Source organism: Protopterus annectens, chromosome 16.part0, assembly GCF_019279795.1.
Source record: "Protopterus annectens isolate FY-2018-M chromosome 16.part0, PAN1.0, whole genome shotgun sequence".
Lineage (NCBI taxonomy): Eukaryota > Metazoa > Chordata > Ceratodontiformes > Protopteridae > Protopterus > Protopterus annectens.
Window position 1 is genome coordinate 774,561,678 of NC_056750.1, and position 18,931 is coordinate 774,580,608.

The following is an 18,931-nucleotide window of genomic DNA, read 5'->3' on the forward strand; positions in this document are numbered from 1 at the left end:
TCAAATCTCCACCATGGGGTATTACAGTCGCCAAACTTAGCTGGGAGAGGAAGATATGGGAAAGTACAGTTGTTTAAAATCTACATCATATCAACAGATATGTAATATAAATACCATGATAATTGCAGCAGGAAACACAAACATGCGTTTGTGTGTGTGCGTGCTTTGTGTAGTGTTGTGTTTGCTAGAATTATGCCGTACATGGAAGTCAGTCTTCCTTTAGATATCTTCTGCAATAGCCTTCCCTCTACAGCATGTAGCTACAGTTTTGTGCTGCAGCTATCTCAGGACACCCAAGCTACAGAATGTGCTTTCCTTAATACTCCACCCGCCCCCCCCCAAGAATAAACAGACTGCATCAATAAACATTTTTGCAGCTGGTTAAAAGAGCCAAAGAAAGTGGAAAACATGACAAATGCACACAAAAATACATAAATGTCAATATACACACACTTGGACATACATACATATGTACTTACATATGTATGTATGTATATCTTTATACAGGTGTATAACTTCATCAACTCTGCAAAACACTAACTCAAAATGACTACCACCTAATGGTCGACCACAAAAACCCTTGCAACATAAATGATCAAAACAACTTTACCCCCCTCCCCCCCAACGGGGGGGGGGGGGAGTCCCCCTGTCCCCTCACCCCCTGCTAATTTTATGTACCAATTCAGAGTTTGCTTAACAGTGAGGAAAAATCAATCAGCCTCATTGATCCCCACTGTTCCACAATATAACAATGAAAAAGCCAGTAGAGCTTATAAATTTACTGGCATTTCCACTTGTTGACCAAGAGACTCACTGAGGAAAGGCTCGGTTCCCATGTATGTGTATGTATTACATTTAGAGAACAGGCAGCCTGTAAATCTTCACCCTGACTAGAGAATGTACTTTGTTAATGTATAGGTAATTCCTGGTAAAAAATAAATGAAGTTTACCTATCACTTTACTGTGAAGCTCTGAAGAAAGAAAAATGGCTACCTTTTTTGTGCTTGCTAAAAAGTACTTTGATGTTAAGAATAAAATTATAAAAAAAAAAAAATTGTCTGTAGGTCTGTGTGCAACAGTGACAGAGAGCATAAGCGAGATAGAGAGCACACAGCAGCGTCTTCTGACTACAACAGGCAGTCCGTCACAATTATTCCTGTAATAATTCTAATGTCTGGCAGTATTGACTGATTAACCCTAAATGATTTACCAGCAAATCAATCATTCTGCGAGGAGCAGAACAGCATTATGCAACAAATTCATGGACAGTTACAATGTTTGCATTTTACAATTTTTTTTCCCCATTCATTTGCTCCTAATGGGGCATCTGAGGCGTATTCACTAAATGGCTATAAATAATGGAAGTGTGTACAGTACAGACATTAAATACTTACATAACTTATATTCTGAATGTAAACTACTTCCTCCAAAACAATTACATATCCTAGAGGAATTTCTGAAACTTTTGAGGAACTATTTTACACCAAAATTATAAAAAAATATATTACAATAAATAAATATAACATTTAATAAATAGCCTATTCTCTAATAGGAATAATGCCCAACAGGGGATATATGTTATTAGGAAATAATGCCTTTCCAGGTGCACAGAGACCTCTGCCTACTGGGTCAGGCCTTAAAGCAGGTGGGCACTATTTCTCCAATATTTACAACCTGTCAGGTGCTAATGCTTGACTACTTTGTGTGTACACACACACACACACACACCTTATTATTCTTCACATTATATGAAGAATGCCAAACAGAAGAATCGCTAAATATCAAATACAAACATCATGCAGTCAAATTTACAAGTAAAGTAGCAGCTATGAAGGTGACTCTCATGCTTAGCAATACAGTAGAACCAAAAGAAGACCGACATAAATAAAATGAAAATTATGTACTCACCATAACAATAGGTCCATGTTTTCTGTCTCCATCTGGTTCAACCTGTGAGACTTCAGATATGACACATTCAGATTCTAAAACCTTTAGCCCATCTTGCCTCTGCCTCTTTTACCCATAACTCCCAACTCCTCAATCAAATCCCCAGATCAAGTTTGCCGCATTAATTCAAGACATGACACAAAGTATCCAAGTAGTCCTCACCTCTTCCACAAATACAAAGAAAACTCCCAGGGGAAATGCGAAACTCTAGGACAGTAGAATGAAAGAACCCTTGCTGTCAGGTCATTACAGAGGGAAAGACTTGCCAAATTAACAAGAAGGTCGGGGTCAGGAAAATGGGAAGGTTGAACCAGATGGAGACAGGAAACATGGATCTATTTTTATAGTGGGTACATAACTTACATCCAGAATCCCCAGCTATGACAATTCCTCGGGGGGAACTAAAGGAGGATATCCCATAATACAGTAGAACCAAAAGAAGCCCAGGACCTGGATTGAATGTCCAGCTTATAATGCAACACAAAAGTGTGTTGGCCCAACCAAGTAGTAGCAGTGCAAATATCATCCATGGGTACTCTTAAAAGAAAAGCTGTAGCTGTATCTACACCCAGAGTTGAATGTCCTTCAGGCTTTTGTATAAGAGTCTTGCCTTTTAAAGGCTATACAAACAAAATACAATCCGACAGCCACTTGGATAAAATTACGTTAGACACAGGTGAACCCAGCCTGGATTTTAAAAAAAGAGACGCCTGGCTAGATTTCCTGAAAGACATGGTAAAAAGCACAGAAAGATTAAAGGAGCTGTTAAGGTTACTCTTGGAAGCTACCTTAGGTAAGAAGGGTTCATATGAAGAAAAACACTATCCTTAGGGAAAATTAAGCAAGAAGGGGAAGAATCAAGTGCTTGCAATTCTGAAACCCTTTTGGCAGAGGTAACCACCACAAACATTTTGCAGGACAATAGCTTCAAATCTGATGAGGCTCAAGGTTCAAAAGGGGAACTTGTTAAAAACTGAAGAACAAAAGGCAGATCCTGGAGAGGGACTGGATCCCATACTGCTGGATGAAGAGAAAAAGTACCTCTGAGTAAAGCCCTGGAAATCCTGAGAGAAGCCAAGGATATACTATCACTTACCGATATGAAAGTTAGAAATAGCAGCTAACTGTATCTTGACAGTACAGAAGCTAGAGCCCTAGCTGAACATTTTAGCTAGGAAATCCAAGACTGACTCCAAGAAGGCAGAGAAAGGATCAATTCCCCTAACCTCCACCCACAAAACAATCTTTCATTTACTGGTGTACACTTTTCTAATGGATTCTTTCTGAGAAGAGGACAATATATGAACCACTACTTCTGAAAACTTAGGATTCCTGGCCATCAAGGGAACTGGAGGAACCATGCAATCAACTTGACGGACTGGAGACTGGGGGTGATCCCAGTCCTACTGGATGAGGGATGAGATCCAGAATGGGATTAGACGCCTGGGGGGGGGGGTGCTTCAGAAGAGGCCAAAGAAAGGGAAACCACACCTGGTAAGGCCAAAAGGGGGCAATAAATATCACTGATTCTTTGCAGTGGGCTGCTTTCTGAAGCAACTTCACTATCACAGAACCATGGGATAAGTGTAAAAGAGCCGTGGGGGCCAAGCAAATATCAGAGCATCCCTGGGTGCCAATCCTGGCAGTGGAACAATGAAGTAATAGCTGTTTCACATGGTGTTGGATGGGAACGCTAACAGGTTGCAACACACAGTGCCCCAGCACCAAAAAATCCGAGTTGCCATTGTTGGATTTAGAGACCAATCATGAGACAGTTAGATCCTCCTGCTAAGGCTTTCGGATAGAATGTTGGATTTTCCCAGGATATGCACTGCCACTAAAAACTGCTGGAGTTTGTCCACTGCCAAACCCTCATGGCCTCCCGACAAACAGGGTAAAGAAAGTGTTCCTCCCTGTTTGTTGAAATACCAGACGAATAATATGTTGTCTGCCTGTACCACAATCATACCTCTAGAGAGAACATCCTGAAAACCCTGCAACGCAAGGAAGACTCTCACCTTCCCTCCACAACACTGATGTGAATGTGAACCTCTGTGGAAGACCAAGAAAGTACAGTTGTGTACACTTACATAAATGTAGATGTTAGAGTGTATTCACTGTTGCAGTCATTACCATTTGGGTTATCTGCTTAAAGGTAGCCCTGAGTCGGCCTGACTATCAAGTCTTGGGTCCTGCATCAGTTGCTGTCTCATCTTCCATGACATCAAGTAGTCAGGGGTATAAAGCATGCAGCCGACGCCATTACATCAGTTTTTCTTGCCCCAGATGTCAGGTACCCCCATAATGGGAAGCAATTATATATAAGGTTACACCTCCAACAAAAAAGCAAATACACCAGAAAGCTTTAAGCATAGTAAGCAAGAATAGAGGTACAGTCATTAGAAGTCAGGGGACTGGAGGGAGGGTAACCAGGACTGCAACAGTGAATACACTCTAACATCTACATTTATGGTAAGTGCACACAACTGTACTATGCTCTTTGTGTTTCACTGTTGCAGTCATTACATTTGGGTAGATTCCCAAAGCTAAGGGAGGGAGGAGGCAATTAAACAGCATTAGGACCAGCTATAAGGCCCTGCAAGACTGCAGTGGCAAAACCAGCTCTGGATTTAGAAAAAATTGGCAAGTGGTAATGCTTGGTGAAGGTATGTACAGAACTCCAGGTAGCAGCTTCTAGGATGTCTCTGGTAGGAACACCTCTGAGAAAGGCTGTAGAGGTAGATGCAGTCCTGGTTGAATGTGGTCTTATCCCCTGTGGGGTAGGTTTTCCATGGTGCTTATAGCAGAAATGAATGCAATGGCCTATCCACTTAGAAATGGTTTGCTTTGAAATGGCCTTCCACTCTGCCCCTGCAGCAAATGTAACCAGCAGCTATTCAGATTTCCTGAGAGGCTTAGTCCTATCCAAGTAAAATCTAAGTTGTCTGTGCACGTCCAAGGAGTGCAGTACTCGTTCCCCTTTGTTCTGCGGATTAGAAAAGGTTGGCAAATGAATGGACTGATAGGCCACACTGGATACCACCTTGGGGATTGGTCCTGAGGGACACCTTGTCCGCATGAAATATGATGAAAGGCTCCACAACCATGAGGGCCTGTAATTCAGAGACCCTTCTTGCTGAAGTGATGGCTAGAAGGAAGGCTGTTTTCCAAGAAGAATTTCAGCTCTGCATTTGCAGCTGGCTCAAAGGAAGGTAAAGTGAGCCTCTCCAATACACAGTTAACGTCACAGGCTGGAGTAGGGGCTCTCCTGGGTGGTCTTAAGTTTTTGGCCCCTCTGAGGAATTGCTTCAGCAGTGGATGAGAGAAGAGGGGTGACTGTATTATGAGCTGAAATGGCAGAGGCATGAATTTTGATGGAAGAAAAAAAATGTCCTTGTAAAGCATCTCAGTTAAGTATTGAAGAATGTGCAGTAAAATTGGGCACAGTTGTATCCATCCCTTGTGCTTGGTTCCAGGAACAGAATCTTTTCCATTTTTCAGCATAGAATTTTCTAGTACTAGGCTTCCTTGCCGCCAGAATGACATCCATCACTTATTTACTGAGGGATGGTAACGGAGAGATCATGAAATTAGCCAGGCTGCAAGATTCAGGGTTTGAAGCTGTGAGTGCAGAATCTGGCCCTCCTGCTGGGACAGCAGGGCAGGAGTCTGAGGCAGGTGCCATGGTTCCAGAAGTGACACACTGCACAAGAGGATGTACCAGTATTGGCGTGGCCAGTCTGGTGCAATAAGTATTGTCCTTGGTTTGTCCCATTTGATCTTTAGTAGCACTTTGGAGAGAAGAGGCAGAGGGGGGAAGGCATAAACTGGTAGGTTTTTCCATGTGAAGGACAGGGCATCCACTTTCCAAGCTTGTCTGCGGGGAGTCTTTGTGCAGAATTTGTCCAACTGGTAGTTCTGAGGGGAAGCAAACAGGTCTACCTTTGGGCTCCCCCATTTGTTTCTCGAAATGTTGAATATCTTTGGATCAAGTTTCCACTAGTGTGGGACCATGAGATTTCTTTTTAGGTCGTATGCCAGTGTATTTAGCTTGTCTGGCAGGAATTGAGCTTGTAGGTGCACTTGGTAGCTCAAGGCTGTGTTCCACAGAGCAATGGGTAGTCTGCAGACAGGGTATGAGTGGGTTCCCCCCTGCATGTTTATGTACCACATAACTGTGGTGTTCGTCCATCTTTACCAATAATTGTCCTGGAAGAATGTGGTCCTTGAAGGCTGTCGGAGCATACTGTACAGCTAACATTTCTTTTTGACTGATATGCAGTTGCATTTGCCTCGGGTTCCATTTGCCCTGAACGCAGTGCCCTGCCAAGTGAGCCCTCCATGCATAGCCTGATGCATCTGTTAGGATTTGGATGGCAGGGGGTAGAGTGAATGCCAGTCCCTTGTTTTTGTGGCAGGACTCTACCCAGCAAAGGAAGTCTATCTGTAGACACATTATGATAGGAATCATTGATTCTAGGTCCTGAGAATGTTGACACCATAGGCTTTTTAGATACCATTGTAGTTTCCTCATATGCAGTCTTGCATATGGAATTAGTAGAATGCAAGAGGCCATGAACCCCAGGGCTTGCAGTACTTTCCTTGCAGATAGCTGGGTCTTTGTGGCCAGTTTTTTTTTTTAAGTAGGCTGTCAAGTGAACTTGTTTCTCTGGCATGAGGTAGGCCATCTGGGAAGTTGTTGTCAAGCTTGCTCCCAGGAATACAATTTGTTGGCAAGGTACTAGATGTGATTTCTTTTCGTTTATGGTGTACCCCAGAGAAGTTAGTAATTTCTTTACAAATGCCAGATGGTTTAATAGTATGTCCTGGCTTTCTGCCCGAATTAGACAATTGTCCAGGTATGGGTATATTTGAATTTTTCTTTGCCTGCAAAATGCAATGACTGGAGCTAAGCACTTTGTGAATACCCTGGGCACAGTAGATAAGCCAAAAGGCAGTGCAGAGAACTGATAGTGCATGTAGCCTGCTCTGAAATGTGGGTATCTTCTGCAAGATTCCCTTATTGGGATGTGCAGGTAGGTTTCCTTTAAATCCAGTGTTCCCAACCAGGCATTTTTGCCTAGCATGGGAAGCAGCTGATTAAGAGTTAGCATTTTGAATTTTGGGATTACCAAAAAAGTGTTTAGTATAAACAGGTCCAGGATAGGACGCCAGAAATGGTCTTTTCTGGGTACATGGAAAAGTCTTTAGTAGAAACCTTGCCCCCATTCTTCTTCTGGGACAGGCTGAATAGCCCTGATGCTTAGGAGAGAGAACTTGCTTTTGAGCCTCTGCCCACTGATTTGGGGGTAGGTATGGCCAACTGTTTGGGGTTGGTAAGGAGTGGAAGTGAAATCTGTATCCTTGGGAAACTATATTTAAAACCCATTTGTCTTGGGTAATGAGTTCTCAGTTTTTTGCATGCAGGGCGATCTTTCCCCCTAAAGGAACAGTCAGTTGAGCAGGGCTTGGAAGGTTTAAAGTTAAGTCATTGTGACAGTTTACCATAGGGGGGTGTCTTACTACTTCCAGCTTTGGAAGTGGGAGCCCTCCACTGCTTAGGCCTGTGAGCAGCTTGGGACTGAAGCCTGGGTGGTCTGCTGGTTCTGGGTTCAGACTGAGAAGGCCTGGAAGAGGCAGGGAAGGACCAATTCTTAGAAGGCCAGTGCCTACTAAATCTGGGAGGCTGTACTTGCAGGAAATCTTTAACAGTTTGCATAGAATTGGCTTTTTCCTCCATCTTTTTAAGAACTTATTCTGCTTTGTACCCAAACAGGCGGTCTTGGTTTAAGGGAGCATCTAGTAATTTAGCTTTAATATGATCTGGCAAAGATTGTTCCTTAAGCCAAGCATGCCTTCTAAGTACAAACCCAGTGACAGCAGCCCTGCAAGATGCTTCTAATGAATCAAAACCACATTGCTAAGTATGTTTTCCAACTTGTTCAGCAAAATGCATTAAACCCTGTAATTCTTTATTTTCAGCACAGTCAAGGATTATCATCATTTTCTGCTTAAGCAATCCAATAATATGCTGCTGATACTTTAACATATGAAACTGGCAGTTTAAGGCCCTAATGGCCTAAGTTGCAGAAGTGCATACCTTTTTACCCCATCTGTCCAGGGCCCTGGAATCTCTATTAGAGGGGGTAGGGTTTTTGGCAGTAGTAGCCTTAACGCCCTTGGGTCCCAGTGAAATGGTCACAGAATCTGCAGTAGGATTCTTAAAGAGGAACTTGTGAGAGTCAGGTACTCTGTAATATGTCAGGTTTTCGGGGAGCTGGAGGTAAAATGTCAGGGGCCAGGCTAGATTCCAAGAAGGCCTTACCTACAATGTCCTGTACAGGAGTGATAGCTTGAGATAGGAGTAAGAATTCCCTAAGCCTCGTTTTGGAGTTAGAGTAATCCTGGCTTTCCCAGCAGAAATGCTCCCTAAGAGCCTGCAAGGTTTCACCAAAAGAGAAATCCTCTGGAGGGAAAGCAGAGGGAATGGAGTCCTCTCCATCGGAATCCTCATAGGTAGTTAAGGGCAACTCATGGTCATCAGAGAAAACAGAAATTTCAGAATCCTGATCAGAAGAATCAGAAGGAAAATCAGTTCTAGATCTCTTAGAGGGAGAAGGGTGGCTTCCCCTGATTAGAGTAATAAGGTCTTCAGCCATTCTTATCATTTGTTTTTTAGGCATAGGAGCCTGACCATGCAGTCTGGACGTCAGTTTTCTAGGTGTGGATTGTGTTGTAGGCCTTGAAGAAGATGATGGCGTCGGTTTAATATGCAAGTCAGTAGGCCTGAATACACCCTCAGAAGCCAATGCCTGCACAGCAGCTCCGGACCCATCCAAGGTCAAGACATCTGTAGGTTCCACAGTCGAAGAAGCATCTTGCGGCATACTGGACTCCAAATGGGTCACAGTAGAGGCCTACAAATCTGAAGTAGTGGGTATCAGGGGCTGCAAAAGCACATCTCTGAGTACCAGGGAACTGGCGACTAGCTTAGAAGCATCGTCGGCAGCTTTGGACCTATGCGGCCTGTCTCTGTGTTTTTTTCAGAATGTCGGTAGTCGGGTGGCTTATTTAGATGCAAAAATGAACTGGTGACAAATAGTTCAAGGTTTGAATAAGGTACAAAACCAACAGCGAGGTATGTCGTGGTCTGGGCCTAAGCAAGGAATGCAGTACAAATGAAGATCTTTATAAGGTATTTGCTTTCCACAAGAAATACAATTGTTAACTTTTACTGACATCAGTTTAGAGCAAGAAAAAGGATCCCCAACGGAGTACTTAGCTTAGTTGAAGATTTTGGATCTGAAACTCGAAAACAAAAATTTCAGGAGTCTGCCGACCGGCACTTGAAAGACTGATGTAATGGCATTGGCTGCATGCCTTATACCCCTGACTACCTGACGTCATGGAAGATGAGACAGCAACTGACACAAGACCCAAGACTTTGATAATCAGGATGTCTGAGGGTTACCTGCAAGCAGATAACCCAAATGCAATGACTGCAACGGTGAACACGAAGAACATCTGTCCTCCCTTCAAAATACCTCCCACCCCAGGAGGGAGGTGTCTGTGGTGACTGTGGCCGAAGGGGAAGGAATTACAAACTGTCTCCCTTGTTCTACTAATTGAGACTGTAATCACCACTGAATCTGCTAGTGACACAAACTTATTAGCCATACAAGGAAATCGAACAGGTGCATTAGGAGGGATCACTGAATGGCCATAGTCCATTACACAGTCCTCATGATATCTGGCTAAAAGGGCCAGTTCTAGCAATGCTGCCATACTACCCAGGAGTCTGAGAAGAGCATTAGCAGGAGGTTTTGAAATTGCAAGCACTGCCATGCCGTGAGGCTAAAAACTCTGGAGCTTGGGAGTCTGGCAATTTGATGGACAGTGTCTGGATAACATCTTATGCATTCTAAAACTTGCACAAGCTGAAGACTCAATTTGGGCAGTTGATTGTAAATTCTAAGTTCCGTGTCAGGGCAAGCCATCCGGTGGTGTGAGCACTGGCACTAGATGATTGTCACTGTTGAAGTGACACACTGACCCCATATGAAAAAATGGGAAAAGGGACTGTGGATGGACATACAGATGGATGGATGGACTGTAATGTCTAAGCTGTTGCATAGTTGAAGGAAGAAATCCCTAGCAGAGATCAATGATGTCTTTGTGAGGGGATGTAAGGAGACAGTCATCGAAGTACGGCAATACCTGAAATCCATGCAGACTGAGCCAGGCTGCGACCATTGCCATGCACTTTAACACCTAGGGGGCTGTAGTATGACCAACTGGCAGGGTCTAGAACTGATCATGGTTGGCTTTCAGCTGGAAAAGAAGGAACCTCCGGGAATGCAGTCTATCTTGATATAAAGGTAGGCATGCATCCTTTAGGTCTATCCTACACATCCAATCGTCCTTCCTCAGAAGAAGTAATATCAACTGCACTGTGACCACAGAGAACTTGGCCTTTTGGATGGACTGATTTAGCTTGCTTAGGTCCAAAACTGGTCTGAGGTCCTTTTGTTTTCTAGGATAGACTAGATCCTACTGGAGCAAAAACAACAGCAAAGCAAATACAACAATGAACAATGACCAGGAACCCAATGAATAAAATGTATTCCTCTCAGATGTCTCGGCATACACCGCCTTCTTGGAGGTCAAATCCTATCGGGTCTGGTGGGACCTCTTGAATGACTTGATTTGCGACCGGCTTTTGGATCTCTCCTGCTGTGCAACTCCTCTGATGGGGTGGAACATCTGGAAGACTTTTTGGAACTTCTATAAGGGGAATGATATAATCTCTGTACATCACTCTCAACACCCAGACATCTGGGGTGATGGCTTGCCAAGCTTTTGGGTAGAGAGGTAGATGACCCCTAAATGCCTCCAGAAGCAACGAGTTGGACAACTCTTCAAGACTGCTGAAAGGGCCCATAAGAAAAAGCTCCACAGAAGTCCTGATTCTGCAGACTGCCTCTGACCCTCTGGTGGTGTCCATTACGATTCTCTCCTGGCCCTTGGGAGGAACCTAACTTCTAAAGGAGCATCCTGGGGAGAGAACTGTGACTTCCTGAAGAAGAGTTGCTTATCTCCTTTCCGATTTCTAAAGAAGGAACGCTGAGGGCTGGAAAATCATACTTTGATGGCAGAGTCTTCCCTTTCTTATTTGCTCCTCATCAATGCATCCTTAACCCTGGGTCCCAACAAAGAGAACTTCTCAAAAGGGGTATCAATGAAGTTGCACAGCTGCATCCAGGCATGGCACCGCACTGCAACACAATAACGGGACCTGCCACTCTGGACCCTCCATCAACTGTGGTAGAAATTAATCTCACAGAAACATTGCCATTGGAAGTCAAAATGTTCAAGAGAGTTTCCAGCTTCTTCTAGGTATCCAGAGATTGCTGTGTCTTGAGGGTGCTTAACACTTCTGAGATGATCTTGAAGCCTTGTCAAGTGTGATACATAGTTAAGTATCCTCAAAGCAAAGGTGGATGAGGCATAGGATCACTTCTCTAATTGATTCAGCACCTGAGACTCCCTGTTCGGGGGGGGGGGGGGTAAATTGAGGAGCTCTCCAGAAATCTCCTTTCTGGTGGCTGCCATCACCACAGTGGCATCAATGACAGGATAAGAGCTTTGTCTGGCTTCAAAGGAACAGGTTCTACTGCATCGGGTTCCTTCCATACCCTCCAGGATACCAGATCTATAATAGCATCTGGAGGAGCAAATTCCCAGGGGGTGGGTGATCCTACATCAAAGGCTTCCAGAAAAACTGACTACTCCAGTCAGGGGGCTTCTGTGGTCCAGCCTCTGCTCTGGTGATGCAGCTCCAATAACTTGCCAAGAGATGCATCATCATGCGAGGTCTTGGGAGAACCCTCTCCTTCCTTGAGGTTAGTATCTTCAGTGAGGGATTCCTCCAGAGGATCCAGGTGCTTTGTCTTTCACTTTGTCTTCCCCAAAATCTGCCATTCTAATTGAACTGGAGATGAGGAGGAAAAGTAGGGTATCCTCACCAAAGGAGTATCCTGGAGGCTAGTTGATGCAGGCTATCCCAGAGCAACCTGATGACTGGGCAGAGGAACAGATGAAAACTGGAAGTGGGGGGGGGGGGTGCTGGTTGGAGACATCCAACCCTTCTCTCTCGAAGAGCATCCTCTCCACAATGTTGAAAATCAAGGCCAAAGCAGGCTTCTCGGATTCAAGTATACCAGAACGCACGGGTACTGAAGACAAATCTGAACCCGAAGAGACAGTACCTAGACCCAATGTTGATATCAAAGATAAGCTGTCTAAAGCCAAAGCTCCAAGGAGGAGTGACTATTCCAAAGTAGGAATAGTCGACCCTGACCCAGAAACTCAAGGCTCAACACCATGGCTCTGAGGTGTGCACAGACCTGAAGAAGTTGAATCCGAAAATCGCCAAGCTCTCAGATCCAGTCCAGAGGGTGGAAACTCAAGCAGCCCTCAAGACCTCAGATCTAAAGGAGCAGTGAAAGGAAATGCAAAAGAAGGTGACAAGGGTACCAGAATTTGAGTCAGACCAGAGGGGATAAGCCTTAACTGCATATGTGACAGCATCAGCTGCTCCAGATCTGATGCTGACCACTGACCTCAATGACTGGACAGACGTGGCCAAAGAGGACGGCTTAGAGGGTCTGTATGATGAGGACTCCACATACCAGACTTGAGCCTGAAATAGGATGGAGATGGGAAGGACTCTGGTGGGCAAGGAGGAGGAGTGCAAAGAGAAAAGAGGGATGGCTACCCTGCCTGAAGGGGACGGTGACCAAAAAAGGGCTCAGAATGCTTGAAGCTGCAGATGTCTTTGGTGAAGCTTTTGGTGCCAAGGTCGAATGGCTCCAATACAGTGGTGCCAAAGTCAGTGTCAATGTACCTGTGGAGGCCAAAAGACTGCGATGTTCAGACCTGGGAAACCCAAAGGAGTCATCCCAGAGATAGAGGCTAAGGAAGAACTCTTGCACTCCCTCTTGGAGTGCCTGGAGTCTTGCGGCCAAGGCTTTTCAGGCACAGTCTTGGGATATGGAGGACAAGCCTTAGAAACAGAAGAGCTGGAAGGCAAAAGCCCATTTAAACACTAGCTTGGCCTTGCTCTCATTAATAGCACTAGAGCTAAAGCTCTCGAAGATAAGGCAACCAGAGTGTGGGTACTAATGGAGTCTGGTTAGGTGAACAATAATTATTGTTTGTGAGGGCTAGTATGAATTTAGTGAAGTATCTACTTAATTGCGAGTGTGCAGTGGTGGCACAGCTGTGGCGTTGTTGCCTCATAGCAAGAGGTTCTCCCGTTTGATTCTCGGCTTGGGTTGGGAGTGCCCTCTGTGTGGGGTCTGCATGTCGCCCACGCGGTCAAGTGGGTGTTCGAAAGACATGCACTGAATGGGCGTGCATTGGGCTGGCAACTCGACACCATAAAAAACTGCCAATCATTAGCGGACCAGAGTTCCGCTGTGGCGATCCCTAACCGGGAAAAGCCAAAAGACAAACAACATCATCATCTATTAAATTGTGAGGCTATGTTGTTTTTATTATCATTGAGTTTTGGGGATGGAGTACTAGTTTGTCCTGGCTGTAGTACTTTTTTGATGGCGACCCAGAATTTGTGGGCTTCCTTGAGTGTTTTATTGGACACTACTATAGTGATTTATTTTTGTCCCAATATGTTTTTTAGCTTTATTTTGTAGTTTTAAATACGTTTGTTTGCTAGTTGTAGTTTTGTCACTGAGCCATTTCTCTGTTAAAAACTAGAGATAAGGCCTGAAAGATTTTCTTTGGTTAGCCAGAGGGCATAATTGGATTTTATCTTTATTGTTCTGGGGGGGGGGGGGGGGGCAAGATATTTAGGATACAGAGGAACATAGATTTAAGGTACTTACTGCAGTATCTAAAGGGGTGAGTGGTGCCCAGTTGCAGTTTTTTAAACTAGCTATGAAGTCTTGGGGGAGAAATTGTTTTCATCTCAGATTTCATGGCAGGTGGCAAATTTATTTTATTTATTTTCATCCTCTGGGGTCTCCCTTGCTGCGACCTCTTTGCACCCCCAACCAACTACAAACGGCCTTACTTGATCTTTCGTAAAAATAAGAGTGTCATTGAGAACTAATCCTTCCTTTCTGCCAAAAGTGATTTCTGAAATGTCCATTAACCAAACCATTGAATTGCTAGTTTTCTTTCCCAATCATTCTAACAGAGGACAGTATTGTCTACATACCCTAGACATTCACAGGCAAATTTGTTTATATCTGGACAAATCTAAGGCTTCTCGCAAATCAGATCAGCTATTCCTGGCCTATTTTGGGCCTAGACTTGGATGTGCTGTTTCTAAGGTCACATTGGCTAAATGGTTAAAAGACCGTGTAACATTTATTCGCAAAACTCACGATATCCCTCTGACTACAGCCGTAAGGGCTCATTCCACTAGATCGGTAGCAACTTCTGCTGCCTTCCATGCTAGAGCTTCTTTACCTGACATTTGTGCAGCTGCAACTTGGGCTACACCTCATAACTTTATCAGCCATTACAAATTGGATTTGGCCTCCAGAGGAAGAGCATCCTTTGGTTCAATGGTGCTCAGGAATGTCCTTCCATGAGAGCCTCCCAGGAATAAAGGTAGCTGGGGACTCTGTCCCAGGCATTAGGAATGAACAAGGATTAACAATATCAGATAAAAAAAGTTATGTCTTATCATAATGTTCCATCTCTATTGTTAATCCTCGTTCAGTCATTACGATCCTCCCTCCTTCCCCCTCCTGAGGCTTAAAGTGGATATCATCCGATTCCGTTAGGTCCTTTGACCAGAGGTAGCCTCTACTTTCTTTGACTTGCAAACTCAATCTGAGGTAACAGGGAGAGGGGAATTGTGGGTAAGAGTTTAGCTCGAGAGTTTGTGGCTGTCGTGAGCTTGGAAGATGGCCTGCTTGGTTCAGAGGTCGGAACCGATAACCCAGGTGTAAGGAATGAATGAGGATTAACAATATCAGATTGTAAGTTGGGATATGGTCACTGAGGCTGTCTGGGAGACCGCCAGACTGTAGGGAAAAATTTGGCCTGTTTGTAAGGATCAAGTCTAGGATTCAATGTTTGATGTTTTGTCTACTCTAGTACAAGTTTGGACTGTTTGTGATAAACCGCATAGGTTAATGTGGTCAGAGGGATTTTAAAGTTGCAGGAGAGCCTGTCTACATTAAAGTCACCTATTATAATTGTTTCCTGATGAAGAGATGTTGCTGTCTAATTTAGGATGTGTTCAAGGGTAGTCAGATTGTTCCCGGGTAGGCTGTAGGATCCCACTATGTTCAGATGTTTCTTTGGATTAATTGTCAATTTAGTAATCAGTAATTTGGTAATATTAAAGTTTGGGGTGGTAAGATCTAGAGTTTCTAAACTGAGATTGCTTTTGTACAGAAAGGCGATAACACCACCTCTCTTCTGTTGTCTACCTAGCCTATGTACTTTGTATCTTAGGGGAAATATTTCTTTGTTAGAGATGTCTGGTTTTAGCCAGGTTTCTGCTATAAGGCATATATCTGGAGTACACCAGGAAAGAACAGACCAGGATCCACTAAGTAGTTTGATGTAGCACTTTTGTCTTTAATAAAAACTTCCTCAAAATAACAAACAGACTAAAGCTGACCCTATAAATGCATACACTCTACTTAATTAACATAATAAATTGATGACATCACAATACAATTAAAGCTGCAATACTCAAATTTTATAAAATTCAAAACTAATACTAACTACAAATTGCATCATGATAATACTATCAAGAATAAATTATACAAAACTTTCTGCTTTTACTCTAAGAATAGAACTGATGGATGTGTTACTGTTTAAACCTGGTTTTTGTGTTGCATTGGTTCTTAGCTGCCACCTGAGTTCCTTAGCCTCCAGATAATCATTAAGAGGTCCACCTCTATCACCTAGTGTTACCTGTTCAATAACAGAGAATTTGAAACCATGTCCTTCATGATTTTTAATATGGGAAGCCAAGACGTTCTTAATGTCTTGTTTTTTAATATCATAATAATGTTGATATACCCTACTTCTAGGAGCATTGATAAGTCTTCCCAATATAAAAACAGGGACACTGGGTGCACTTAGCTAAATAAACAACCACCTTACTGCTACAAGAAAATTTCTTTTTGTATATAAATTTCCCATAATGTGGAATGTAAATTTCACTCCCTTCGGTTATATATTGACATTGAAGACAAAACCCACATTTATACATTTCCCTACTGCCAAAATAAACTTCCTGGGATCTCATGTTTTTAAAGGTCGTATCTTTTTTATAAACTATATTAGGCACCATTCCCACTGTATCTAAGTATTCTTTGCTGGTAGTAAATAGATTCCAATTATGTTGTATTATTTGTCTGATACCTGTATACTGCTTATTATATTTAAAAACAGCAGCTCTACTAAAGGTTTGGGACTCAATTCTAATATCCCCTTCATAAGAAGCATCCATACATAATAATGAGAATGTTTATGAAAAGACGGAATTATCCATGTACAGTGATTAGGTTTTGGAGTATACTGAAATAATTAAGAAGGGTGAGAGATTAGGTTACTTTTCAGAAATGGATGTTAAGAAAAAAGTTTAATACAGAAGGATGTAGAATGGCTCTTTTTTATTGTTTGCCAAAAATACATAAAAGTTCAACATCACCCCCTGGGAGACCCACTGTTTCTGGGTGTAATTATTTTTTACATAATTTAGGTCTTTTTTTGCACAGCTTCTTGCTACCTACAGTTAGAACTTTACCTTCTCATATTTGTGATGTTTTTGATTTTTTGAATAAAATTAAGGATGTTGAATGGAATGACTGTATGTATTGGGTAACTTTAGATGTCAAGAGTCTATATACGAACATGTCATGAGTTTGGCATGGAGGCCTTTAGATTTTTTGGGGGTGATTATCCAGTTACAGAATACATTATTGAACTTATTTATTTTTGTTTGACAATTTTTTTGAGTTTAATAACAGTTTATATAGACAAAAACAAGGGACGGCCATGGGGGCAGCTTTTGCCCCCATGTATGCAAATTTGGCTATGGGCCTCTTTGAATCCGAATATTTATATAAGAATTCTTTCTTTTGTAAACATGTCATTAGATATTATAGGTTTATGGATGATTTAATTTTTCTTGTTCAGGATGGTGAGGCCTCTGTTGATGACTATCTCAGAATTACATAATAGGTTTTTGTTAGAATTTGATGGTTTTAAAATGGGTGCTAATATTTCTTTTCTGGATGTTATATTGAATATTAAGGATGGTAATAGACTGGAAACATCAGTTAATTGAAAATTTAATGAAGGTACCCAATACGTGCATGGTGAAAGTTGTCATCCACCTCATACATTAGAAGCCTTACCGTATGGTGAAATGTTGAGGGTTTCTAGATTATGTAATAATGAGTATACTCTCATGCAAGCTCTAGATACAACTATGGGGATGTTTAAACGGAGAGGGTATAGTGATGAATTGGTTCAGAGAAGTTATGATAGGATGTTTAATACAGGTGGCAGGAAAATGAGAAATAATGCACACAAAATGTATATCTCGGTATCCAGTCCTGAAATTAGTAAACAGCGTGAGGTTTTGTATTTTGTTACTACTTATGGGAGCTTTAGTGTTGAATTGGTTAGGCTGATTAAACATTATTGGGATTATTTTGTTTCCCTTAATAATGTGGCTTTATGGTTAGATGTGAGGTTAGGATTTTCTTACAAAAGAGGGAGAAATATTCAAAATATTTTGGAGTAGTAAATTTTGCTTGCCCTATGTAAGTCTTGAATGTAATAAATTACCTAGTGGTACTTTTAAGTGTGGCAAATGTAGAGCTTGCAATTTTGTAGCTAAAAGGTTTTCACATATAAATAATGTCATTTTTAATACATGTAACCATTTTACTTGTAATTCTGAAGGTGTGATTTATGCACTTAGATGCCCATGTAATAAATTTTATATTGCGGAAACTAAAACGGCATTCAAGCTTAGATTAATGGAACAAGCTAGGGATATTATTAATAAGAAAGAGGAAAGCTCTGTGGCTATGCATTTTAAAAAATTCATAATAGTAAAAATGAGGGGCTTCAAGGTACAGTTTTGGAAAAAAATAAGCTTGTCTCGTTTTGATACTTATATTAAACATTATTTGTTATTTAAGGAAGCTACTTATATTTTAAAATTTGATACTTTGTACCCTCATGGGTTAAATGAAGAATTTAACTGGAGGGTGTTAATTTAATTGTTTTTATTTCCTTGATTTTAATCAATTGTTTAATTAGTTTTTGACTAATACATACAGATTGTATTTTGTAAGTTCTTTACTCCTTGAAGGCTAAGGCCGAGACGTCAGAGGAATAAAGTGTGTTTTACATTTTATTTGTGGATTACTTTGTGTTTTTTTCTCCTTTTTGCTGCTTGTTGCTACATATGTTGTATTATTTGTCTGATACCTGTATATTGCTTATTATATTTAAAAATAGCAGCTGTACTAAAGGTTTGGGACTCTATTCTAACATACCCTTCATAAGAAGTATCCATACCTCTACCTACCAATGGGAAAAAATGTCCATTTTCTCTCTTATTCACTACTTCCTGTAGTATATTCTGCACAAATTCTGAGGGATAACACCTACTTATTAACATATCTGTAAGAATGTGAATTTGGTCTAAAAAAAATCAAGGCTGTTTGACACCATCCTTGCTAATCTAACCCCCTGCCCTTTTACCAATGACTTCTTTTGATGTACAGGATGGAAACTACTAAAATGCAATAGTGTATTGGAATATGTAGGTTTCCTAAAAATGGTAGACTCAAAACATTTGTCCAAGTTGTTTTTACTAATAGTAATATCCAAATAGTCTATTCTGTCATATGAAATGGTATGTGAAAATTCAAGGAAATCAGTACTACCCTTAATAAATAATAAAACTTTT

General features: G+C 41.9%; 1 protein-coding gene across 1 annotated transcript in view; it reads right to left on the reverse strand.

The window, feature by feature from the left end:
• Positions 1–18,931, reverse strand: part of ANAPC2 (anaphase promoting complex subunit 2) — a 1,102,972-nt gene that overhangs the window by 650,580 nt on the left and 433,461 nt on the right.